This window comes from Gorilla gorilla, chromosome 12 (genome assembly GCF_029281585.2).
Source record: "Gorilla gorilla gorilla isolate KB3781 chromosome 12, NHGRI_mGorGor1-v2.1_pri, whole genome shotgun sequence".
Lineage (NCBI taxonomy): Eukaryota > Metazoa > Chordata > Mammalia > Primates > Hominidae > Gorilla > Gorilla gorilla.
Genome location: NC_073236.2, coordinates 134657500 through 134684690, shown reverse-complemented (window position 1 = coordinate 134684690; position 27191 = coordinate 134657500).

The following is a 27191-nucleotide window of genomic DNA, read 5'->3' as shown; positions in this document are numbered from 1 at the left end:
AATTAAAATGTTCCCCTTGTTAAAAATTTAATCAGACTGTAACTGACTGATATAAGCACATCTACATTTCTGTTTTCACTGTATCTTACAAATAGCAATAAAGATATCTTTGAAGTTAGAAATCGATAAACTATTTTGCTTACTTAAATTTGTAAGATTACTGATTGAAAATTTTTTTGTTTGTTTCTTGAGACAGAGTCTTGCTCTGTCTCCCAGCATGGAGTACAGTGGCACGATCTCGGCTCACTGCAACATCCGCCTCCTGGATTCAAGTGATTCTATCACCTCAGCTTTCCTAGTAGCTGGGATTACAGGCATCCGCCAACACACTCAACTAATTTTTGTATTTTTAGTAGAGACAGAGTTTCACCATGTTGACAAGGCTGGTCTCGAACTCCTAGCCTCAAATGATCCAACTGCCTCGGCCTCCCAAAGTGCTGGGATTATAGGCATGAGCCACCACACCTGACAAAGTTTTGAATCATAGCTTACTTTCTGTTTAATAGCTGTTTCTAATAATTTGATGGTAGTTATGTAGAAAAAAGAGAATTAACTTTCCTTTCAGTAATTTGATTCTTTCAACAGAGATTATTATGATTTATAATTGGCATAACTTCACATGGAAACCCAGTGCTTCTCCCTTTTCCATTTTTGAAGGAAAGACTGTTGCCTTCGGTTTCACACAGTGACACACCTGTGTCTACTACCTGTCGTCATCACGACTCTGTGAATTAGGGATGGCAAAGTCCTCCGCATTTGAATTGATGAGACGGAGGTGCAGATGATTTGCACAGGGCTAAGTAGCTAATTAGCAATAGTGATGGGATGAAAACTAAGCATAGTGCCTTCATTGCGTTCATGATTTCCCTACTCGGAAGCCCATTATGCTTTGGCTTCTCAGAGGATACAGCAGCTCTGGCATGAGGGAGATACCTGTTTGCTAGCAAAACAAATATTCATTGTAATAACATAATAAATAGTAAAATAATTTTCACATTTTACAGTGTGGGCATTGATTTGAAATGTAAGAATACCTAAATAAAACAAAATAACACTTTCATTGCATTAAAAGTAGCATGCATGGATAGGATTGATTGCTACAAATATGATCAAATTTAGTAGTTGACACAGAAATGAAGACAACAAGTTTAAACTTCCAGAAGATTAATCAGAGCAGTGTTCAGATGGAGGTAGAGCTGGTGAGTGCTTGAGCGGAGGGATGCCTTAAAGAGGCTCAGCCAGCTGCTCTGTCCGAAGTCTTACGCAGTTCCTTCTGATCACACACCTAACACATAATTATGCAGACATCCTGAAAGACTCTATAACCTGAAAAAGTCACAAAGCTAATGGAAGACAAACTCAGGATCACAAACATGAGTTGTAATGTAACATATATTTTAACCATGCTTATTTAACTTAGACCGATAATATAAGGTAGCCTTATGTGAATCGGCATGGTTTCTTATTTGATTTTGCTTAAGTGTATAAAAAGATCATTACTCAAATTGAGAAGATTTTTATTCTTTACTATTATTTCAAATAATAATTCAGAATTATTCTTCAATTTATAGGTCAGAAATCTTCCCTGTAGTTATCTGGTTATCTGTAACCTGTAAACCATATGACTACATCCTAAACGATGTCATGGATTTTTTTCTTTTTTTTTTTTTTGCATTTGGCTTGGAAGATCTTTTTTTCTTTTTCCATAGTCTGTGTTCAGGCATTTCTAAAATGAAGATGTTTGAACATTTTAAAAATGTATATCTTATACGTTTCCTAAAGGGCTTCTTGACTATCAAACAATGCAATATTGCTTAAGACAATACGTGTGAAATCCTGAGACATTTTCCTCCTTGCTGGATACATTTACTTTCCACGTTTTCAGTCCATCATAGCAGTGTTTACTGAATGCTTGTTAAGTGAAAGGCACTCTAGGAGCTGTGAGAGAATACAGTGATGCATCAGGGAAAATTCCTGTCCTCAAAGAGCTCTCGCTTGACATGAAAATTCCATGAGTGCTATCGTGTAAATTGACGTGCAAGTTTAGAAGAGGAAGAGATGACTTTCTGGCTCTGGTGACCTGTGAAGTCTTCATCAAGGAAGAAACATTTAAATTAGGAATGGCAAGTTTTCAAGTCCCACACTAAGAGGTGACAGTGAAGTGTCTTAATCATGTTACACTCTCTGTACTTAGCACAATGTCTTGCAATGTAGCATATACTGAACAATTATTTCTGAAATGAGTGAAAGAATAAGTGAATAAACATAAAAGTGTATATTGAAAAAAGAGGAAGTAACAGAGCTCAAAAGGATTCTGGTTTTCTAAAGCATTGATATCTTCACCGTTGCCTAAAAAGCAAAATAATTTATAAAATGAAACAACCATATGCTACATGGACTCTGACTTTTGTATGTACTTTTTGTGTTTTTTTTTTCAGTGAGTCAAAAAGGATTAAAACTTGTCTTCCATTCTTAAAAATTTTCAGTGACAAAGAGTTTTCCTACTCAGAGAACTGAAATCATAGTGTGATACTTTCATTCATTCATTGTTTAGCAAGTAATAACTCATTAGCCGGCACTAGCTTTGTCTCTGGTTATATAATACACAGATTAAACACAGCTGCTTACTTCTTAGAGCTTGAGTCTAGTAGGGGAGACAGACAAACACAACCAAAGCGTAACAATTATGACAATAGCAAAACTTAGTCCTAGACACTCTGGAAAAATAAAACGAAAGGAAAACTACACAATCCTTGGAAATAATAGAAAAAGTTTTTAAGAAGTGTAAAATGTACAGAGAATCAAATTATAAGTAGATATTAAATTGTTAAAAGTCATTAAAGGGAATCCTAAGCAGAAAGGCTATTATGTACGAAGTCTTAGTTATAACACAGAGTAAAGGAATTGAAGACAGGATAGGGAGTTTAGGAAGATGGCATTAGGGAAAATGAGGTTTTGAGAATCATGTTATCCTCAGCAATTCTACTCGAAATTGAAAGTGAAATAAAACTTCATATTAATAACATTAAGTATGTATTATTTTGCTTTAAAGCAGAAATAGGTAGATTTTTTGTAAAGATCCAGACAGTAAATATTTTAGGCTTTCCTCCTCACCTATGATCTGAATTGCATTTCTTCTTTATCATTTTATTGCTGTTTGTATGTTTTACAACGCTTAAAAACATGAAAACCATCTTACCTCCCAGAAAAAACAGGCTAAGAGCCGATTTGGTTCACAGAAAGCAGGGTTGTGAGTCCTGCTTTAGAGGATCTTAGCTATACGATGTTTCTAAAATGCTGGGGTTTTCATTACGTGCTTCTAGCCCTTGCCTCCCTCCCTCCTTTCTCTCCCTCCATCCTTTCCTGCCCCTTGGTCTTGGAACATACACGGTTCCTCACGCCATATGTGATCATTGCTTTACCTGAGCTACTACAACTAATGACCATAATATTTTCTCCTTGTTTATACATTTGAGCATACTTAATTTTTATATAAATATTTTTTGCAAAAGTAACAATGTTCATCTTGATACTTTGTGATTTAACTCCCCAAATCGTGAGGAGGTCCTGGAAATTCTCTGTTGCCTTCTACGATGCTGTCCCCATCTTCCTGGTTTCATTTTTGCCCTAAGGAAGGCGCTTGGCCAATTTCTATCTTCCATTGCTCCTCTGTCACCAGGATACCTAATCTCATAAACCCAATGAACACGTCTTTGTATTCCCCAATTTTTTGTAGTCCTTCCCGCTTTCTCAAGTGTTAGCTTATGACTAAATAAATGAGTGACAGAAGTTGTTAACCATATAAGCTTCGGATTCTAACAGATCCCCAATATTACCTTCTAGTTACATGACATGAATAAGTTGCTAAATCATTTCTGACCTCCACCATCCCACGTATAAAATTGGGATAGTCATAGTGGACTTCTGGGTAAGTGATGGACTGAATTTCAGCTCCCGGGTGGAAGCACAGAGCTACTACAAGAAAGATAGATAAAAAAAGTAAGTCTGTGGGTAGAAGCTAAATAGCTTTTTTTAATCTTTAGCGTTACATTATAATGTAAAATCATAATGTCTGACTAGGCTAAACACTCACCCACATTAAATGCATATGAGCATATAAGTAAGGAAGAAATTAGACTAAGTGGGATTAAAGTGTTTTAATATCAAGAAATTATCTGGCAGAGGTAAAATATCTGCTTTCAATAACATTTAACAACATTAATATTAGATGTGATAAACTGAAAATGAAATCTTTAGAGTGGTCACTGAAAAAATAAAGTGCATAAATAGTATGCTAAGAGAGGCAAAGTAAACATATTAAGAAACACTACAGCAATCAAAAAAAGTAGAAGAGAAAAGGAGAAACACAAAATATTTGTGACAAAAATCTACCCAACTATATCAGTAATTGCATAAAGCATAAATAAACTAGATAATTTAATGAAAAGACAATTTTAATTCAGTCAAAAAGAGCAACCCCACCCCCAAAGAAGCTCCTAACATGAGACAGATCTTAAAATATAGAATTCAGAATGCAAAAACTAAAGGAATGAATTAAGAGATGACATAAAATTATGCAATTTATAAGAGATATACTTAAATGTAAACACATAGATTAAAAGTAAAGGAATATAGAAAGTATATCTTGCTACACTAACCAAAGGAAGTGGAAGTGATGTTAATGTCAGACAAAGCAGATTTCAGAACAAAAGAAATTACCGGGGAAAATGAGAAGCATTGTTTAATTATTTAGGAGTTAATTCTCTAAAAATACACAGTAACAGAACATTAAAATATGTCAGGAAAAAAAACTGATAGAACTCCAAGGAGAAATAGACTAATCCATTGTTATAGTTGATGACTTCAACATTTCTCTATCAATAATTGATAAATTCAGCAGGCAGAAAATCAGTACGAATATGATTGACCTGAACGGCACTTACAGAAACAAGGAGAGAATACATAATTTTCCCAAGCTATCATGGGACATCCGTATACTGAGCCATAAAATACGTGTTAACAAATTTAGAGGAATAAAAATCATACAAAGTATGCTCTCAGCCCACGCGTGGAACTAAACTAGAAATCAGAATGAAAACATTTAAAAATACTCAAATATTGGAAGCATTGATGGAATACTTATAAAGAAGAAATGGATTGAAGAACAGCTCTCAAAAAAATTAAATATATATTTATATGTATAAAATGAATTAAAATGAAAATGTGACCTCAAATTTTATGGAATACAATGAAAGCAGTGCTTGGAGGAAAATGTATAGCTTAAAGTATGAGTCCATATATTATTTTTTAAAATTTAAAATCTATAAGCTTCTATCTTTGGAAACCAGAGAAAGAAAAACAATGCAAGCCTAATGCACAGAGAAAAATGTTAAAACAAAAATAAAAAATAAAGCAGAAATTAATGAAATTGAAATAAGAAATTAATCAATAAAATCAAAAGCTGATTTTTGAAGATCAAAAAACTCATGAATATTCAAGGAAATAATAAGAAAAAGATAAAAATTAATAATATCAGAAATAAAAGAGGATTATCCCTACATTACTACTAGTGTTTCAAAAACATTAAAAATGTAATAATACATTATTATGAAAAACTATATGAACACCAATTTGATCATGTAAATCAAATGGACCAATAATTGAAATTTACAAACTATCAAAACTCACATCTAGAGCAATAGAAAATTAGAATAAGGCTATATTTATTAATGAAATTAAATCAATAAATAATAGCCTTCCAAAACAGGAAGCACGAGGCCCAGATGATTTCACTGGTGATTTCTACCAAATGAAAAGAAATGATATCAATTCTCTACAATGTCTTTCAAAAAAATGAAGCACAGGGAATACTTTCCAACTCATTTTATGTGGCCAGTATTACCCTAGTACCAAAACAAAAAGCAAAAATATTACAAGAAAGAAAAACTACAAATGCATATCTATTATGAACATAGATACAAAAATCCTCAAATAATATTAACAAATAGAATACAATAATGTATAAAAATGATATAACCTAGTGGGATTTATTCCAGGTATTCTAAGCTGGTTCAACATTCAAAATTAATTAATGTATTACATCAGATAAACAAGCTAAAGGAGAAAAATCATATGATCATATCAACAAATGCAAATAAAGCATTTGGTAAGTCCCACACTCATTCACAATAAAAATCTCTCAGCCAACTTAGAAAATGGCACCACACTGATAAAGAACATCTAAAAAACCTGCAGCTAATAACACACTTAAGATTAAAAAAAAAATTCCATGTTTTCCTCTTTAGATTGTAAACAAGGCAAGGATGCCCCATCTCACCACTTCTATTTAGCATCATGCTGAAAATCCTAGTTAAAGCATGAAGACATGAAAAGGAAATGACAGGTACAAAGACTGGGAAGAAAGAGATAAAAATTCACTATAGTGACTATGGTTGCATGCTTATGTGATAAGGCCTTAAAGGAAAGGAAATATTCTCCATAACGGTGTGGCTCCGTTCATTGAGGAGAGAGGGAAGTAAGAGTGACTGAGAGGAGTATGTGAGGGCGTCTGGGCTGCTGGCAATACCATCTAATTTTAAATTGTATGTGGTTATATCAATATAACCACAGCAAAATGATCTTTGTTCACAAGTATCAAATCCCAAAGAATCAATATAAACTTGAGGAACAAACAAGTGATCACACCAATATTGCAGGATACAAGTTTAATATACAAAACTCAATTGCTTTTGTATTTAACAGTAATTAACAATTGGAACTGGAAATTAAAACAAAATAGCATTAATGTTATCACCAAAAAAGTTGAAATAGGTAAATTCTAACAAAATATATACAGGATCAATATGAGGAAAACTACAAAACTCTGAGGAAATAAATCAAGGATCTAAATAAATGAGAGATACTTTGTGTCCATGGAGTTGGAAGACTCAGTATTAAGAGGATAATTCTGCCCAACTTGATCTATAGATTCAGTGCAATTCCAATCAAAATCCCAGCACATCCTTTTATGGTTATTAACAAACTGATTATAAAGTTTAGGTGGAAAAGCAAGAAAACCAGAATAGCCAATATAATACTGAAGAAGAACAAAATTAGAGGACTGACCCAACCTAACTTGAAGACTTAAAGCTACAGTACTCAACACAAAAGAAAAAACAAACACCAGTGGAAATGAATAGAGAACCCAGAAGTAGACCCTCACAAATATAGTTAAATCATACTTGCACAAAAGCAAGAATCAAAGGTACTTCAATAGAGAAAGCATAGTCTTTTTAACAAATGGTACTGGAACAATTAGACGTGCACATGCCCCACCACCCAAAAAAAAAAAAGAAGAGAAAAAATCTCTAGACAGACTTTGCACCTTTCACAAAATTCCACTCAAAATGAATCAGAGACTTAAAATCCAAGATTCTAAAACATATAGTTTTAAATATTAAATTGTATTCATACATGGGACAATGGGATTTAAACTTCAATGAAATCAACAAGCCATAGGTAAGTGAATCAACATGAATAAATTTCCCAAATATATTGTTTATTTAAAAAAGCAATACAAGGCCTGGCGCGGTGGTACATGCCTGTAATGCCAGCACTTTGAGAAGCCAAGGTGGGCAGATTGCTTGAGCTCAGGAGTTCGGGAACAGCCTGGGCAAAATGATGAAACCCCATCTTTACAAAAAGTACAAAAATTAGTCCAGCATAGTGGCACTTGCCTGTGTTCCCAGCTACTCGAGACTGAGGTGGGAAAAATCTCTTGAACCCAGGAGGTCCAGGCTGCAGTGAGTCAAAATCACACGACTGCAGTTCAACCTGGTTGACAGAGTGAGACCCTGTTTCCAAAAAAAAAAAAAAAGCAAAAACACAAAAGCAATACATAAAATATGTTTTATGATTGTATGTATATCATGATTTCATATATCATGATTTCAAATACAGAGAAAAATAGGGTTTACAAAATGGAAGAAGTAAACTGTAGTGTCTATGGCTGCATGCTTACGTGATAAAGGAAAGGAAAAAAATCTCCATAACGGTGTGGCTCCTTACACTGAGGAGACAGGGAAGTGATAATGACTAGGAGAAGCAAATGAGAGCTTCTGGGCTTCTGGCAGTATCATCTCATTTTAAACTGCATGTGGTTATACCAATATTCACCTTACGATAATACTTATACCAACTTTCCATCTTTATTTTATGCACTATTTCTGTGTAGGTGTAATTTATAATAAAAATTCTAAAGTGAAAATTAAGAAACCTAAATAAGACTGTGGGTGTCCGTGAGTGTGGAGGGATTTTAACGAGTTCCAAAGCCCTTGTCTTATTAGAAAAAAAAGATAAAAACCATTAACTTCAGACACTAATAGCAAAATATAAAATACGCATGTTAAAAATTAAATAAAATAAAACTTCTAACTTGCAAAACAATGGGAAACAAAAGGTAAGAAAGAGAATGTGGTCAAACAGACACTAGGAACGAGATTACAACAGTAACTCTCAGAAAGATTGCAGAAGGATTAAATGCAAGTATTCACATGTGGCAGAAACTGCTAAATTTCCCCAAAGTCCTTTTTCCCCAGGATAGGATTTTTATGTGACTTCTCAGCACCCAGAATACAAACATGTTTCAGCCCCTCATGAAGCTAAGTGTGGCCACGAAACTAAGTTCTTGTCAGTTGGATATAAGTAGAAGTTTTGAACTGCAGCTTCCGAGAACTTTTTTTTAGTAGGGAGCTACAAGAGTGCCTCTATTGAAATGTTTAATAACAGTCAAATCTTGCCCCAGGAAGGCAGGCTGTGTTAAAAATGAGGCACAGAGTTTGATTATAAAAGTGGCATTAAATACAAAAGAGATTGATTCACGGCTTCATCAAGACCCTAATTAAAAGCCTTCTTCCGTTTTCTTTAAGCCTTCCTGTGTTGCACTGCTGGCAAAAAAAAAAAAAAAACATAAGATCCTATATCTCGATCATGGATGGTGAAGCTGAAGACCATCAACAGAGGAACATGTAAATGAAAGCTAATGAAAGCCAAAAGCTCTGAGTCCCTGAGGCTCTCCTGAGTAATGGCCACCACAGCAGGCCTTGACTGAATGCCCCTGGACTTCTATCTAGTTTATCACTATTATTTTAGGTCTCTATCATCTACAGAAAAACTTAATACTAAATAAAAAAACTGCAAGAAAAGTTTAGTATTTTTGAAGTAGCCTGTGCTAGTTTCAGACATGTCTTATACCCCACTTCTAATCTCTTAACTCCATCTCGAGTTACTCCCAAAGCTTCAACTGCAGACCTTCACTGTCTTTGCACAGAATGTAACCAGAGAGTGTCTAAGTCTGAGAGCCCTTGGTGCACAGTGATAGCTGCCTGCCTGGTCTTCTCTGATCTTGCAGCATGATCTGCAACTCAGAAACAGTCATCTTTACCCAACTGGAGTGGGAGCCATTAGATACTGTTTCTTATCTTTCCTTGTGTGGACAGTTCTGAGATATTTCATTAAACTTATCCGAAGCTTGCATAAACCTGAGCCCCGTTTCCCTAAGGTGATAGCACACTCCACATGCATCCTGGTCTTGTCTTTCTCTTCTTCCCTGAGTGACTCACAGTGCCCTTCTTCCCTGCTGGATGGGATCACTTCTCAAATAACCTGACTCCACAGATGTCTTTGACATGATTTCCGCGCATTTCAGCCCCATGCTGTGCTCCTCTCTCTTCCTGCCTCAGGGCTTCCAGTGCCTTGAGGAAGATGACTCATTCAGGAAAACCCACCAAGGCTGCTGGATAATAAAAGATGCAGGACCTGGAAGTGCAGGGAAGTTAATGCCTTGTACCACCCTTGACCAAGGGGAATGGAAGATAAGGAATAGATGTTTTCACTTCTTTTCCTTTGAACCATTCTGAGGTTTATTTCCTAAATCTGCTAAGAATGTCCCACAGAATTGAGGGTCATTGCCTGTATTATGGACTGACTTGATAATACATCGTTGTGTTGTTTTTCCTTCTTCCATCTTTCACTTTCGGTCCATCTCTTATCTCCTGGGACCACTCTCTCAACAAACCACCTGCCTGCACGTACTATTATACATCAAGTTCTGTTTACAGGAGAACCTGCAGAAAGTCAGTGTTCAATAAGTGTGGGCTTGTTATTATTATTATTATTTATATATATACACTTGAATATTCCATCATTAATAATTTTTATGAAATTGAAAAATGATACTTATCGACATTTTACTTAGTGCCAACTCCTAGTCCTACCGTTGTGGGGTACAAATGATCCCAAATATTTAAAAAATTATCTATGCTTACAACTTGGAAGTCACTTTTGAAATTTCTCTGAACTCATCTTAGCATGTCCAATTACTTGATCTCGTCAATTTTTTACTCATGTAGCATAATCAATCTTTTACTTGCTAGTCAGGTTGCCACCACCATTGTCAAATTACTCACAGATGGTGCGACTCCTAAATGCAGTGATGGTTCCCAGCCAGTCCACACTACTCCTCTTCAACTCTATCTTCCTTCATTGAGCAAGTATTTCTGAGCATAAACTGTGTCAGTTGCTTTTATTTATATTAACTTGTTTAATTCTTGTGAAATGAAGATAGACATTATTATCCTTGCTTAATAATTGAGGGTTCTGAGCCTCTGATTGGGTCACCAAATGGTGTGGCTAGACGTGATTACAACTGGATTTAAAACCAAGATCAGTTGACTTCAGTTCTTATGACGGTTCGTCTACATGTCAGTCTCTTCAGAGTTCGCTTTTGGTTTCCTCCTTCATCAAATCTGAGACACATAGTTATTTCTCACTGACTCCAATAAGACCAATCAGGCAAAGCTCGATGTCACGCAGCTTTTCCACAATCTGCTGGGTAAGTGTGATCCGTGTGCTCTCCTAGTGACTTTTCTTTTTTGCTTGTTTTCAGTCTCTTCCATTTCTTCTCTATTCTTCCACTATGCTTGCTTTCTCCCAAAAAGGGTTACTTTTTGGCCATGCCACTTATTCTTAGAATCTTAGAATTTTGAGGCATTTTTAAACTTTTATTTTAGGTTTGGGAGTACATGTGGAGATTTGTTATATAGGTAAACTTGTGTCATGGGGAATTGTTGTATAAATTATTTCATCACCCAGGAATTAAGCCCGGTACCCAACAGTTATCTTTCTTGCTCACCTCTCTCCTTCCACCCTCCGCCCTCAAGTAGACCCCACTGTCTATTTCCTTCTTTGTGTTCATATGTTTTCATAATTTAGCTCCCACTTATAAGTGAGAACATACAGTATTTGGTTTTTCTGTTCCTGCAGTTGTTTGCTAAGGATAATTAGCTTCCAGCTTTATCCATGTTCCCATAAAACACATGATCTCATTCTTTTTTATGGCTGCATAGTATTCCATGGTGTATCTTTTCATCACAGCTCCTCCTTCTACTGTTGAATAAACTCAGACCCAGAAAGCTTAAGTGACTTCCTCAGAATGGCACGGTTAACTTAGATAGAGAATGGAGCTCCGTCTCCTTTCTTCTAGTCAAGAGTTTATAACATACGACCTGTATTTCTCATGTTTATCTTAATTTCATATTTTTCTCTAATTGGTCAACTCTTCAACCTACCTTCTTGTATTACTCACAATTTGGTGAATATATAATGATATTAATTTATCATTTTAGAAATGTTCTTCTATCTTCCTCATATATGCCTGCCTTTTTTCCCACTCTTCTTTCCTTTCTTCTTTTCTTCTATTCATTCCTCAACTGCAGGGAATATGGCAGTGAAGAGCACACAATCCTTGCCCGTGGGAACATAGAATCTTGCACAATGAACAGATTTATTACAATTAAACTGTGCTTGTATTACATCCTGCATGTACTAAGTGGAGATAGAAGCTAGTCTGAGGGACCTAGCAAGGTTTCCCTGAAAAATGATGGGAAAATAATTCCTGATGCACAGAGCAACAGACGGAGAATCACGGGCAGAAGAAGCAGATGGGAGAGCCCTGAGGTGGACAGAGGCTGCTCCTTCTAAGGCAGAGTCCCTGTGAGGGCAGAGTTGGGAGGGAGTGGGGAGCCAAGCGAGGAAGCTGAGAGGGAACCTGGAATTCAGCTGAGCAGGATTTCACAGATGCTGTTCAGGTTTTTAAAATTAATCTCAAAGGAAATGAAAGCCATTGAAACTTTTAGGCAGCAGAGTGGTATGACGCGATCTGAATTTATATCCTGGGGTTTTTGAAGAGTGAGTTTGAGGAGGTGAAGAAGAGAGTTCAAGAGGCTTTTGTGTCAGGCCAAGGGAGCCCAGGAGAACCCCTGTGGATGGGGAGCAACAGCTAGAGGCAGGTGTACTGCAGAAGAGGGTCCGGGGTGGGGGATGAACCTGGGCATTGCCAACACCGACCTCATGTCCGCAGACTTCTCTATCGTTGAGAATGCCCAGGACAGGGCTAGAAAGTGAGGAAAATTGCTTATTTCAGCACTTTCAATCCTTAATTAGGATTAAAAGACAAGATTAGTATAGGCAACAGGAAAAGAAGAAAAAAGGACCAAGGAGAAAATCAAACTAAATTTCAAATCTTAAATCAGGGAATGAGCAGCCAGCTGGAGCTGGTCTCGCGCTAGTACATCTGACTAGAATGCATTTTACCTCTCTGTCTTTCCAGTAAGCTTTAATTCATCCTTCAAGGAATGTCCCATGAATCGGTTCTGAGAATACCTCCCTAAGTTAACTCAAAGCAAGCTGTTCTTTCCACTGCGTTTGTACGTCTACTGAAGCAATCACTGCGTCCTGTTACATTTCCTTGTGGAGTATCCACTGTATGCTGAATGTGAGTTCTCTGAACACAGGTCAAGGTGTCTTATTCATTCCTGTATGCCCAATCATTAAATTAAGCATTCGATAAATTTGTATTGATTTCGCATTTATTAAAGTTCACATCCAGACTTTGTCTTTTTTACATATGTATCCTTCACCCTTAAATCTGAGTTCTAACATTTCTTCTTCTCATGATTAATGGCATGGGAACACAAGATTGTCATAGAGAAGGATACACAAAGACACTTCTGTTTGAACTTTGTGTCTTTTTAATTTATTTCTCTCAGATCTATGTAGCCATGTTATCCCTTTCTTTTCTCTAAAACTAAATGGAAGTTCAATGTGGATTTTCTCCTAATCATATAATAATACAGATATAAGAATTGTTCAAAAGGAAACTAGGAATTGACTAAACAACCCTCATTGACTATTTTTAATAAACGAACAAAATATCTTTGCACTAGTTGCATGTGTAACATGGGGCCAGAAAAATACAAAGCTACAATGTCTTTGTAAAAATAAATTTAGAAAATAAATCCAAATTGGATGAATTTCCAGACAGTAAAATGATTTAACTATGAAAACACTTCCCTAGAAACACCGAAAAATTCATTTTCGAAGCTATATTAAAAGACTTTAAAATGGGCTTGTCCAAGCAAGAGCTGGTGAACCGTCTCACTGACTAGCATGGGTGTGAGGTGAGCATGCCAACCGTCAGGCTCCTTGGCTGGGCAGCCTCTGCCTCACTAAAGTCAAAGCTGAGAGATGAAAAGGATGATACTTGCTTCCTCTGGGTCCATTAAGTACGCAAAAGAATGAAGTGTCTGAGTGCATGAGACAAGATGAGGATTGAAGAGGATGGAAATAGAAGCCCGAATTACCAAAAGAAAAGCAAAAGTTACTCTCATTTCTTTAATAGAATTCCCTACTGAAAACAATAACGACAAAAACAACAAAACAAAACAACTCAATTCATTGGTTTTAAGGTGGGAATTGTAAAGGGTGAAAGTGGACAGATTGCAAAATACCACCAGAACCCACAAGTTGACAACTGTCCACTATCCGACGGAGTCATAGTGCCTAAATTATCTTCGGGTTCCCCGGAACATTGCAGGTAATAAAGCAGAGTAATGACTCAAGCTCCGTTATTTATTCATCTTATGCAGAGTCTGAAAAGCCATAAAATCCTGCACTGATGGATGTAAATTGTCTCAGACAATTAGTTCCAATTGTCTGATAGCAAATTTGAACTCTCTGCAGCTTAATAATCAGAAAGCCTTGGAACCCAGATTGAAGTCAAGTCAAGGGAAGAAAACCTGATGTGGCTTTGCAAACAGATGTGTAATGACCTCACCATGCCAGGAGAACAACGGTAGGAATCCATTTAAATCTGCAGCCCAGGACACTGTACCACAAAAAAATGTTACAAATCAAATATAAATGTGCAGCTCTTACATGTACTATTGGATGGTAATAAAATTTGTGCTCTAAGTAAGCAAAAGTGCTATTTCATTCTTGAGTGTCTCACCCAGGATTCTGTTAATAAGTAAAAGATGCTGCTTGGAGAAAAAACTAGCGGCAGGGGTCTGTGAAAAAAAAATTTGCAAAAATAAAGGTATGTGTCTACATATGAAATACCCTCAGATGGGAAGGCTTCGTTATCCTCCTAAGTGCAGATAATTTTCCCCCTGTTTTCACACTGGCCGAAACTAATAAATGTATAAAATGTATATAGACTCATTTATGAGTAGCCTGAGTAATCATAGAATGTTAAATGAGAAAAAAATAGATCAGATATGTCCTAAGATTATATTTTATCAATGTGGTAAATTATGTCTTAAAGAAAGTTCATTTGCCCAGGGTCACACCGCTAGTAGGTGGCAATGCTAATTTAGGAGATGTTAAACCTACATCTCCTAAATTCCTGGTTACTCTCCTTTCACCTATCAGCACTCACTTGTTGTTAAAAAAAATAAAAAATAAAATCCATGAGCCCTGCATTTGATTTAGTATGTGTAGTAAAACAACAACAACAAAAAGAAATAGAACGTGGATAAATAATCTCTACTCATAAAAAACATAGCATCCTAGGGCTACAAAGGCCCTAAGAGGTCATCCACCTAACCGTGTTTTCTGTGCATATATGTATACATATATGTATACATACTCAGATACAGACATTCTCAAACAAATACATTGGGCTAAAGCACTCCTTGCTCCTTTCCATCCTCCATGAACTCTTTATTCTGAATGTCCTAAACGACAAGAAATTCATTTCTTCCTGTGACAGCCCAGTTCCATTTCGGAAGCTCTGACCATTACAAAACTCATTTCACTGGGACAAAATCTATTTCCCACCGGTTCAGGCTCCAACCTTTAGGGCCCATGGGAAGATGGCCACCCCGTCCCCTGTAACTGCCTTCACAAAAGTGAAGCCTGCTCTCAGGAATCCCTGAGGATTCTGTTCTCCAGGGCAGACTTCTCCAATGTCCCAGCCATTCTTGTAATATGCCCATTCTTCTCAGAACAGAACCCTGCTTCTCCATATTCTGATACTGTGGCATCCAAGAAGGACAGCAAAAGTCCAGGAGAGTGTGACCACTGGAAAGCAGAGGAAACAATACTAGATTGTGGAGTTTGCTAGTTACAATAGTCACATAGAGTGGTTTTTAAAATGTCTATTTGAATTCTGCCAGGACTCTGGTGTTTTGGAAAGACACACACACACACACACACACACACACACACACACACACCTCTCTACTGTTTATCCGAGCTTACCATTTCTTCAGTCCATTCACTTTCACAACTGCTATGACCATTATCACCACTACTGCCACTGTCATTATGCAATCACTCCCCCAGTCAGGAAGTGGCTACACTTTGGCAGGCATGGTGATAAGGACTTTTCTCTCATTGTCTTATTAAATTATCCAAAAAAACTTTTGCCTCTGCAGGCTTAATGGCATCTCAAAATGAAAATCTGACTTCTGTATTCATCTAACTCATGATAAGTGTGAACAGTTCAAAGCCTTTCTAGCTTTCCCTATAAACATTTATGCTAAGTTCATAGAGATGCATTAAAAGCCTAGTTTATAATCCTGCAGGCATTTTTACTCCCATGTATATTATATTTAATACATTATATATAATAATAAATCATTGCAAGATCCCATTTTTCTTTCCTTTTAGCAACTGATGCACTGTGAGGGGCTACAGTTGCTGAGATGTTTTCCCGTGCCTTTCTAGAGAAAGTGAATGGCCACAAACATAGTTCTGATGTATCTTACTTGTAGCTGGGAAAAACATGGCAGGAAACTTTAGAAGGAGGGAAACAGGACAACCATAGCAAGCGCCCTTCACTGCCGCTCCATCCACATTTCCCCTGCAAGGGGTTTGCTTTCCCTGCCTCTGTGGTGAGCACTGGCAGATATGTGGAACCAGAGCAGGCGAAGTGAGGAGCTGGGCCTCTCGCACTCAAGTCAGGGCAGCTGATAGCAGCTGGGATGATGTAAGGAGATCACGGTCAGCAAGTCTAGGATGGGACTCTTAGAGGATTACTCAGGTTAAGAGGAAACTCCAAGACCATCATCAGAAGGAGGAGAGCACTTGAGAAAATGAGCACAGAGCTCATGTACCATGAGCAGGAACCATGTAGGAATCAAGGAGCATAATTGTGTATGCTTCACAAAGTTCTCATGCTGTGTTTTTCAGCTCCATCAGGTCATTTATGTTCTTCCCTAAACTGGTTATTCTAGTTAACAATTCCTCTAACTTTTTTTCAAGGTTCTTAGCTTCCTTGCATTGGGTTAGAACATGCCCCTTTGGCTCAGAGGAGTTTGTTATTACCAACCTTCTGAAGCCTACTTCTATTAATTCATCAAACTTATTCTCTGTCCAGTTTTGTTCCCTTGGTGGTGAGGAATTGTGATTCTTCAGAGGAGAAGAGGAGTTCTGGTTTTTGGAATTTTCAGCCTTTTTGCATTGGTTTATTCTCATCTTTGTGGATTTTTCTACCTTTGGTCTTTGATGTTGGTGACCTTCAGATAGGGTTTTTGTGTGGATGTCCTTTTTGTTGATGTTGATGCTATTCTTTTCTGTTAGTTTTCCTTCTAACAGTCAGGCCCCTCTGCTACAGGTCTGCTGGAGTTTGCTGGAGGTCCACTCCAGACCCTGTTTGCCTGGGTATCACCAGTGGAGGCTGCAGAACAGCAAAAATTGCTGCCTGTTCCTTCCTCTGGAAGCTTCATCCCAGAGGGGCACATGCCACATGCAGACAGGAGCTCTCCTGTCTGAATTGTCTGTCTACCCCTGTTGGGAGGTGTCTCCCAGTCAGGAGGCATGGGTGTCAGGGACCCACTTGAGGAGACAGTCTGTGCCTTAGCAGAGCTCGAGTGCTGTGCTGGGAGATCTGCTGCTCTCTTCAGAGCCAGCAGTCAGGAACATTTAAGTCTGCTGAAGCTGCGCCCATAGCCACCTTTTCTGCCAGGTGCTCCGTCCCAGGGAGATGGGAGTTTTATCTATAAGCCCCTGACTGGGGCTGCTGCCTTTCTTTCAGAGATGCCATGCCCAGAGAGGAAGAATCTAGAGAGGCAGTCTGGCTACAGTGGCTTTGCTGAGCTGCAGTGGGCTCCACCCAGTTCAAAATTCCCAGCGGCTTTGTTTACGCTGTGAGGGGAAAACCTCATACTCAAGCCTCAGTAATGGTGGACATGCCTCTCCTCACCAAGCCCAAGTGACCCAGATTGACTTCAGACTGAGAGATTTTGTCACCACCAGTCCTGCCTTACAAGAGCTCCTGAAAGAAGCACTAAATACAGAAAGGAAAAACCAGTATCAGTCATTTCAAAAACATACCAAATTGTAAAGACCATCAACACTATGAAGAAACTGCATCAACTAATGGGCAAAATAACCATTTAGCGTCATAATGACAGGATCAAATTCACACATAACAATATTAACCTTAAATGTAAATGGGCTAAATTAAAAGACACAAACTGTCAAATTGGATAAAGAGCCAAGACCCATTGCTGTGCTGTATTCAGGAGACCCATCTCATGTGCAAAGATACACAGGCTCAAAATAAAGGGATGGAGGAATATTTACCAAGCAAATGGAAAGCAAAAAAAAAAAAAAAAAAGGGGTTGCAATCCTAGTCTCTGATAAAACAGAATTTAAACCAACAAAGATCAAAAAAGACAAAGGTCATTACATAATGGTAAAGGGATCAATGCAACAAGAAGAGTTAATTATCCTAACTATATATGCACCCATTACAGGAGCACCCAGATTCATAAAGCACATTCTTAGAGACCTACAAAGAGACTTAGACTCCCACACAATAATAGTGGGAGACTTTAACACCCCGCTGTCAATATTAGACAGATCAACGTGACAGAAAATTAACAAGGATATTCAGGACTTGAACCCAGCTCTGGACCAAGCAGACCTAATAGACATTTACAGATCTCTCGATCCCAAATCAACAGAATATACATTCTTCTCAATGCCACATCTCACCTATTCTAAAACTGACCACATAATTGGAATTAAAACACTTCTCAGCAAATGCAAAAGAATGGAAATCATAACAAACTGTCTCTCAGACCACAGTGCAGCCAAATTACAACTTGGGATTAAGAAACTCACTCAAAACCACACAACTGCATGGAAACTGAACAACCTGCTTCTGAATGGCTACTGGATAAATAACGAAATTAAGCCAGAAATTAGTAAGTTCTTTGAAGCCAATGAGAACAAAGACACAACACACCAGAATCTCTGGGACACAGCTAAAGCAGTGTTTAGAGGGAAATTTATAGCACTAAGTGCCCACAGGAGAAAGCAGGAAAGATCTAAAATTGACACCCTAACATCACAATTAAAAGAACTAGAAAGCAAAAGCAAACAAACCTAAAAGCTAACCGAAGATAAGAAATAACTAAGATCAGAACAGAACTGAAGGAGGTAGAGCCATGAAAAAAACTTTCCAAAAATCAAAGAATCCAGGAGCTGGATTTTGAAAAGATTAACAAAATTGATAGACCACTAGCATGACTATTAAAGAAGAAAAGAGAGAAGAATCAGATAGACACAATAAAAATGAGACAGTATATGTCACCATCAATCCCACAGAAATACAAACTACCATCAAAGAATACTATGAACACCTCTGTGCAAATAAACTAGAAAATCTAGAAGAAATGGATAAATTCCTGGACACATACACCCTCCCAAGACCAAACCAGGAAGAAGTCAAATTCCCAAATAAACCAATAACAAGTTATGAAATTGAGGCAGTAATTAATAGCCTATCAACCAAAAAAAAAGCCCAGGACCGGACAGATTCACAGCCAAATTCTACCAGAGGTACAAAGAGAAGCTGGTACCATTCCTTCTGAAACTATTCTAAACAATAGAAAAAGAGGGGCTCCTCCCTAACGCATTTTATGAGGCCAGCATCATCCTGATATGAAAACCTGGCAGAGACACACACAAAAAGAAAATTTCAGGCCAATATCCCTGATGAACATGGATGTGAAAATCCTCAATAAAATATTGGCAAACTGAATCAAGCAGCACATCAAAAAGTTTATCCATCAAGATCAAGTTGGCTTCATCCCTGGGATGCAAAGCTGGTTCAACATATGTAAGTCAATAAACGTAATCCATCACGTAAGCAGAACCAATGACAAAAAACACATGATTATCTCAATAGATGCAGAAAAGGCCTTTGATAAAATACAACACCCCTTCATGCTGAAAACTCTTAATAAACTATGTATTGATGGAATGTATCTCAAAATAATAAGAGCTCTTTATGACAAACCCACAGCCAATATCAAACTGAATGGGCAAAAGCTCAGCATTCCCTTTGAAAATCAACACAAGACAAGGATGCCCTCTCTCACCACTGCTCTTCAACATAGTATTGGAAGTTCTCACCAGGGCAATCAGGCAAGAGAAAGAAATAAAGGGTATTCAAATAGGAAGAGAGGAAGTCAAATTGTCTCTGTTTGCAGATGACATGATTGTATATTTAGAAAACCCCATCATCTCAGCCCCAAATCTCCTTAAGCTGATAAGCAACTTCAGCAAAGTATCAGGATACAAAATCAATGTGCAAAAATCACAAGCATTCCTATACACCAATAATAGACAAACAGAAAGCCAAATCATGAGTGAATTCCCATTCAAAACTGCTACAAAGTGAATAAAATACCTAGGAATGCAACTTTCAAGGGATGTGAAGGATCTCTTTATGGAGAACTAAAAACTGCTGCTCAAGAAAATAAGACAGGACACAAACAAATGTAAAAACATTCCATGCTTATGGATAGGAAGAATCAATATAGTAAAAATGTAGATTCAATGCTATCCTCATCAAGCTACCATTGACTTTTTCACAGAATTAGAAAAAACTACTTTAAATTTCATGTGGAACCAAAAAAGAGCCCGTATAGCCAAGATAATCCTAAGCAAAAAGAACAAAGCTGGAGGCAACATGCTACCTGACTTCAAATGATACTACAAGGCCACAGGAACCAAAGCAGCATGGTACTGGTACCAAAACAGAGATATAGACCAATGGAACAGAACAGAGCTCTCAGAAGTAACGCCGCATATCTACAACTATCTGATCTTTGATATACCTGACAAAAACAAGCAGTGGGGAAAGGATTCCCTATTTAATAAATGGTGTTGGGAAAACTGGCTAGCCATATGCAGAAAACTAAAACTGGACCCCTTCCTTACATCTTACACAAAAATTAAGATGGATAAAAAACTTAAACGTAAGACCTAAAACCATAAAAAACCCTAGAAGAAAACCTAGGCAATACCATTCAGCACATAAGCATAGGCAAAGATTTCATGAATAAAACACCAAAAGCCAACAAAAGCCAAAATTGGCAAATGGGATCTAATTAAACTGAAGAGCTTCTGCACAGCAAAAGAAACTATCATCAGAGTGAACAGGCAACCTACAGAATGGGAGAAAATTTTTGCAATCTATCCATCTGACAAAGGACTAATATCCAGAATCTACAAAGAACTTAAACAAATTTACAAGAAAAAAACAAACAACCCCATCAAAAAGTGGGCAAAGGATTTGAACAGACACTTCTCAAAAGAAGACACTTATGTGGCCAACAAATATATGCAAAAAAGTTCATCATCGTTGGTCATTAGAGAAATGCAAATCAAAACCATAATGAGATACCATCTCATGCCAGTTACAATGGTGATCATTAAAAGTCAGGAAATAACAGATGCTGGAGAGGATGCAGAGAAACAGGAACGCTTTTACAACGTTAGTGGGAGTGTAAATTAGTTCAACCGTTGATGAAGACAGTGTGGCAATTCCTCACGAATCTAGAACCAGAAATACTATTTGACCCACCAATTCCATTACTGGATATATACCCAAAGGATTATAAATCATTCTGCTATAAACAAACATGCACATATATGTTTATTGCAGCACTGTTCACAATAGCAAAGACTTGGAACCAACCCAAATGCCCATCAATGATAGACTGGATAAAGAAAATGTGGCACATATATACCATGGAATACTATGCAGCCATAAAAAGGATGAGTTCATGTCCTTTGAAGGAACATGGATGAAGCTGGAAACCATCATTCTCAGCAAACTAACAACTGAAAACCAAACACTGCATATTCTCACCCATAAGTGGGAGTTGAACAATGAGAACACATGGAAACAGGGAAGGGAACATCACACACCAGGGCCTGTTGTGGGGGCGGGGAGCTAGGGGAGGGATAGCATCAGGAGAAATACCTAATGTAGATGATGTGTTGATGGCTGCAGAAAACCACCATGGCACGTGTATAACTATGTAACGAACCTGCACGTTCTGCATATCTATCCCAGAATTTAAAATATAATTTTAAAAAAGCAAAAATCAATAAACAAAGAAAGGAGAAATGTTTTAATTTTCCTCAAGAAGTTTAACCATGTAGTTCTCTGTATTGAACAGTAATTTTCTCCTTTATTTTCTAACTTGTATGAAACGATAAGAGTGCCTGTTTACAAATCCTGAGAGTTGTGAAGGTAATAAAAGAATAAGTGACTTTAGACTTCTCTACTGCCAAATTGTTGTGATGCAGAGAGGCCTGAATTTAAGCTCAAGAGGCATAAAGGTATGTAACCTCTGGCCAGTATGTATATCCACATTTGTTTATCTCATTTATAAGTTAGGCACAATAAGACTTCATCCAAAATGTTTTGAGGAATAAGAAAATGACAAAATTACAGTAAAAATGTTTGTAAATAAGTAAAATATAAATAAGAACTTGGCACTGGATTTCCATACCACCAAAGACTATGCAGGAGGCAAAACTCAATTTCAAGCACTTCTTGCTAACTTGACCTTCATCATAAATGTCCCCTGTTCTTGTAAAGGGCAGTTTTTAAAGACCCCGTCTCCTACAGGTTTCCAAAGCAGGCCCCACCATGTGACACAGATGTGGATTAATAGCATCCTATCTAGAGAACTCATAGTGAATACTATTTGGTGTCAAAGTAGTAATTAAATACAGCAAAAAAGCAAATCAGGTCCTCTGAATGTTAATCTCATTATCGCCCTCTCAGAGCTACTTGCCAAAAAGTTAACAGCCGTTCAAGCTCTGCTGCTCAGCCAATCAGAATATTAAATTAATCAGTGTGGCCCTGACATAAATATTGCCAAGGAAGCTAATCCTTTGCTTTGAGCATATCAACAAGGACACAAGAAGGCTCTGGGGAAAATTGCAATATATTTTTTACTATTTAATTTTTTGTGTCTTTTTAAAGGTAAGATAATATGCCTCCATTCTTATTCCTTACTTTACTTCTTGACTCAAAAATAATTGACAAGTTCCTTTTTTTAAAAAAAATTCTATTTTTATTCATAAAAGGAGATATTATTACATAGATTTTGATATCAAGTGAAAAAAAATAAGGGTTAGAATCTTAAAGTGAAACAAGTGTCCACCTTCAGGAAATGTCCCATTCTTGCAAATAGGATTCATGGTGGATAAACATAATCTTTGAAAATAATGAATGCTAACCAAATTTCCTCTCTTTTCAAACTTCTGTATTTGATTTTATAGTCATCTATAACTACATTGTGTACCTGAGCAAGATGGAATAATGTCGGCATCTTCTAGCTCTTTGCTAATGAAACTCATTGTATTCTTGGAAAGAAAAAATATGCCCAAGTGAACAAAATATTCTTTGGCAGAGTCCCTTGCCCCACCTCTGCTATGATAGTCACAGCTATTTCATGGTCTTGTCAACAAGAATCACACCTGAAGGATAAGACCTGGATGCTCACTCTGCTTTGCACCCACGTGCTTAGTTCCATTTATTTAATCTACATTGACTCAATGTTGATTAGAATAGAATAGTTTGCAGTTTAGCAAGCCATGGAACCCTAAAATGAATGAATATTTTGCCTTCACGGAGTCTCTTTTCTGTGAGCCTTGTACATGACTGCCCACAAGCCAGCATTTTAAGAATACCATATGGACAAATAATTGCTGCTTCCAGTCTGTAGTAAAAGCCTGAAAAAAAAAAAACTGAAGTAAAACCAGACTCATAACTCTTTGAGTCTATTACTATTCGTTGGCTAAATGTGCACATTTCTGTTAATTGTGATTCTGACGATAGAGAGGGCTTCTTTGAGGTGACAGACAAACAGCAGGGTATCATGAATATGTATGGTGCATCTGAGAAAATAAATGAACAGGGGCCAGCTACTCTGGTGACCCACTTAGATTGTCAGCGATGAGTGTGACAGTGAGGGTCTGTATTGCATGAATTTGCATGACAGAATTTCCTACCTATCGACTCATTTACTTCATGCATTTGGATTATTTTAAGCACTAAATTGTAGTGAGATAATTAATCACTAATTCACCAATACTGACATTAAAGAACAAGCAATACGTTATTGCTGATTACCACTTAAAACTAAAGCTCACAAGGTTACATCTCAGAAGGTGCGAAAGGAGTGTGTTTAACATGTGAATTCTCTTGGTTCCCATTGATCTGGGTGTTTTTCTGAAAACGATGAAATGAGTTGGTGCAATATCTTTCCTCAGCCTTCACGATTTTGCTTCAGTTCAGAACCTTATTTAATTTTTAAAAATGTCTATTCATTTATAAATGAGACATATTAACTAAGTTTGAACCAACAGATAGCAATTGTCCTGATGGCTAAGATGAAAACATAGTTGGTAATTACCTAGTTATTTTAATTACTTAATTATTTTGGGTTAACATGGTTTTGGACCTGAAGAATCGGCTTAATTTGTGTATATATTTCCAAGTATAGTATTTCTAGGGTTTAGTAATGCAAATTATTTTGTCACTAGATTTCTAGAACAATAATAATGAATATCTTATTTATTAATACATTTTCTATTTATAACTTTCTCTGACTACTAGTCAGCAGCTGTTGATCTGTAAAAACTGTCTTTTCTGCATTCCTTTATCTGGCATCTGGCACCACTCCTGGAATATAGTAAGCATTCAACGAATATTGGTTCTCTCAACTGTATCGAGTCAAGAGAACTGGAATACAATATATTATTCAAACCAAACACCATCTATTTGTCTACAAAGAGTATGGATACAGAAGTAAAAGTTCGCATAGATATTGACTTTAGACAGTTTCATGATCACAGCCCCCAAGCAAATTACTTAATTTCTTGAAGGTTAATTTTTCTTATCTTCCAAATCTCTGAGATCTCTTCTCATCTGTAGCATAGTGAGACTAATATTTGCCCCAAAGGACAAATAATATATTAATAGTAAAATGCTGGCATAGTGATTGGCACACACTAAGTAATGACTACATAGTAGCTATTATTAGTAGATCAAGGTGTCGAAAAAACAAAAGAATTTGAAAAACATGTATGAGAGAAAAATGCTTGTCTTATGAAGTATAAGGAATGCAAGACAGGACAGCATCAACAATGACTTGATATCAAAGGTCCAGTGTGACACCAGAAAAATAGTGACTTTGCCAACCAAGATGATGAGGAAGGGAAGAAGTTCTTGTAAAAGATGACGATATTTAGTTTGAGGTGGATATAATTTGTGGTGTTTAAAAAGAATGCAATTGGCAATGCCCATTAGACCATTGGATGTATATGTGCAGTGTGAGAAAGAGTTCAAACCTAAAGATACATATTTGACAGACAGAAATAAAGGGAGAGCAGCCAGTTTAAAAGGTTAAACGAGAAGACTGGTGTGAAACGTGAGTCAGATTGAGGGAAAGCAGCAAGGATTTATAGGCGCTACCTTTGTGAACAGAATTGTATAGATTTTCTTTGGCTTCAGAGCAAGCCAGAGCGAAGAGAGGCAAGGAACTGAGTTTCTGTCTTTGAAAAATGCTTTATATCTATTTTAGCTAAGGCTACAATTTTAACTAAAACATAATGAAACGTGACATAGTGCACATGTCATAGCAATAAATATATGAGAATCAGAGGCTATATCATATGGCTTAATAAATGTAATTCTTACGGAAGTGGTTTATAGCTGCAGCCAAGAAAATCCATGAAAACCTGTGCAGATACTATTTTTGGTAGATTGGATTAGTGTTCTCAGTCATCACTCCTTCTCTGCTCTGTGACCTTGTATTACACTACACTGGTGAAGTCTATTTCTCCATGCCGTTGATGTGGGTTTGTGGCTTATGCAGTATTAGCAGATGTTTTCTTGAATAGAAGCTTTAAAGATGCTTGATTGTTTTGGCTTGAACTCCCTAACACCTGCGGTCAGGCATTGGATGAGGATGCCCATGTAGCTGCAGGACCAAGAAAAACACAGGCATATGTAGCAGATTGAACCTAACACATAGCCTGGGACCAAGACCAGCCCACCTCAAGACCAGAAAAGCAACACAGAGCCACAGCAAGCTCTGTAGAACCACAGAGCCAGAGCAAGACAATGACCATTTGTTATGGTAAATCACAACGATTTTGAGGTTTGATACTATGCTGCAAAAAGTATTAATACAGTGTTAATTACATCAAGATAAAATAGGCAGTGTAATGATTGACTAAATGCTATGGAGAGGAGATACCTAAATTGCACTTCCATAAGCAGCTTGGCAAATCAGGTTGCGACAACAAAATTACTGATGGGAAATACAGATTGTGCTGCTCCATTGTTAATGCAAGACATAATTTATATGTTATCTTAAAGAAAGTAAGAGACAATAACGTATATGCACAAATATTCTTCCTTTTCTTGGCTGTTTATGTCTTTTTTACATAAAAATCAAATACCCTGAAACTTTTCAAGGGAAGATATCAGTTCTGCAGTTTACTTAGCCCATTTTGGGTTTTTGCCCCAAACTTTTCACAGTGCTCATTTTTTCAATATTGTTGTTTGATTTTTCAGAATTTTTGTAAATTTCCTTTATCCAGAAAACTTTCCCACTTAGGTGTTCTTTCTGTGATAAAAAAGGAGAAGAAAGAAGAAAGAGTTTTTAATTGTTATCATTATTTATTTTTAAAGAGATTCTCATGTTAGTTTTCTTTTATCTCCTATAGATAAAATTTATTTTCTGAAAGTTGTTGGTTGCCCCTCACTCTAGTTGTATGATGCAGTGACGTTCATTTAGGTCTAGTCAAATGGATCAAATATATTTCATGCCATTCTTCTTTCACTATAATAATAAAAGAAAAAATTCCGTGCAAACATTGAAGGTAAAAAGAGAGAAAAACCTTGCACTTCAAGGCTGAAGATCAATTCTGTTTAAATTTAAAAGTGATGTTAAAAGTGTTTATCATGCTCTGATTCCTTTGCTGGAAATATCTTTCTTCCTCCCTCTCCCACCGCAACACACACACACAGTGACTCACTAATTGGCTGTCTGGTTAAATCTTATTCTTTAAAATTCCAACTTAAAATTCCAGCTAATGAGCACTCCTGGACTACCTCCCACTCACACCTCTACTGAGTTGTATCTGTCCTGGTCTTTCCCTAGGAAAGAGTACATACCTCCACTTCATACTGATCATAATATATTAAAATGATGACTTATTCACATATTTCTTTGCAAGGAGCATTAAGTCAAAATTCAGAGATTACCCATCTTCAGGACATAGTGTCTAGAGTGTGCTTGAGTCCCAAAAATAGCCAACTCAACCCAATATTTAGGAATAAGGTGGCAGGCATATTGGTCTTGGCTCTACCATCAACTCACTGAAGGATACAGCAAATCCCTCCCTCCCATCTCTAAACGTTATTTTTTCTAATTTATTCTGTGAAACTTTAGAGGGCACCTTTGTGAGCAATGGGATTCAGTGTTCCAGTAGAACATTCTGAGGCTGGCTAATCTAACCAA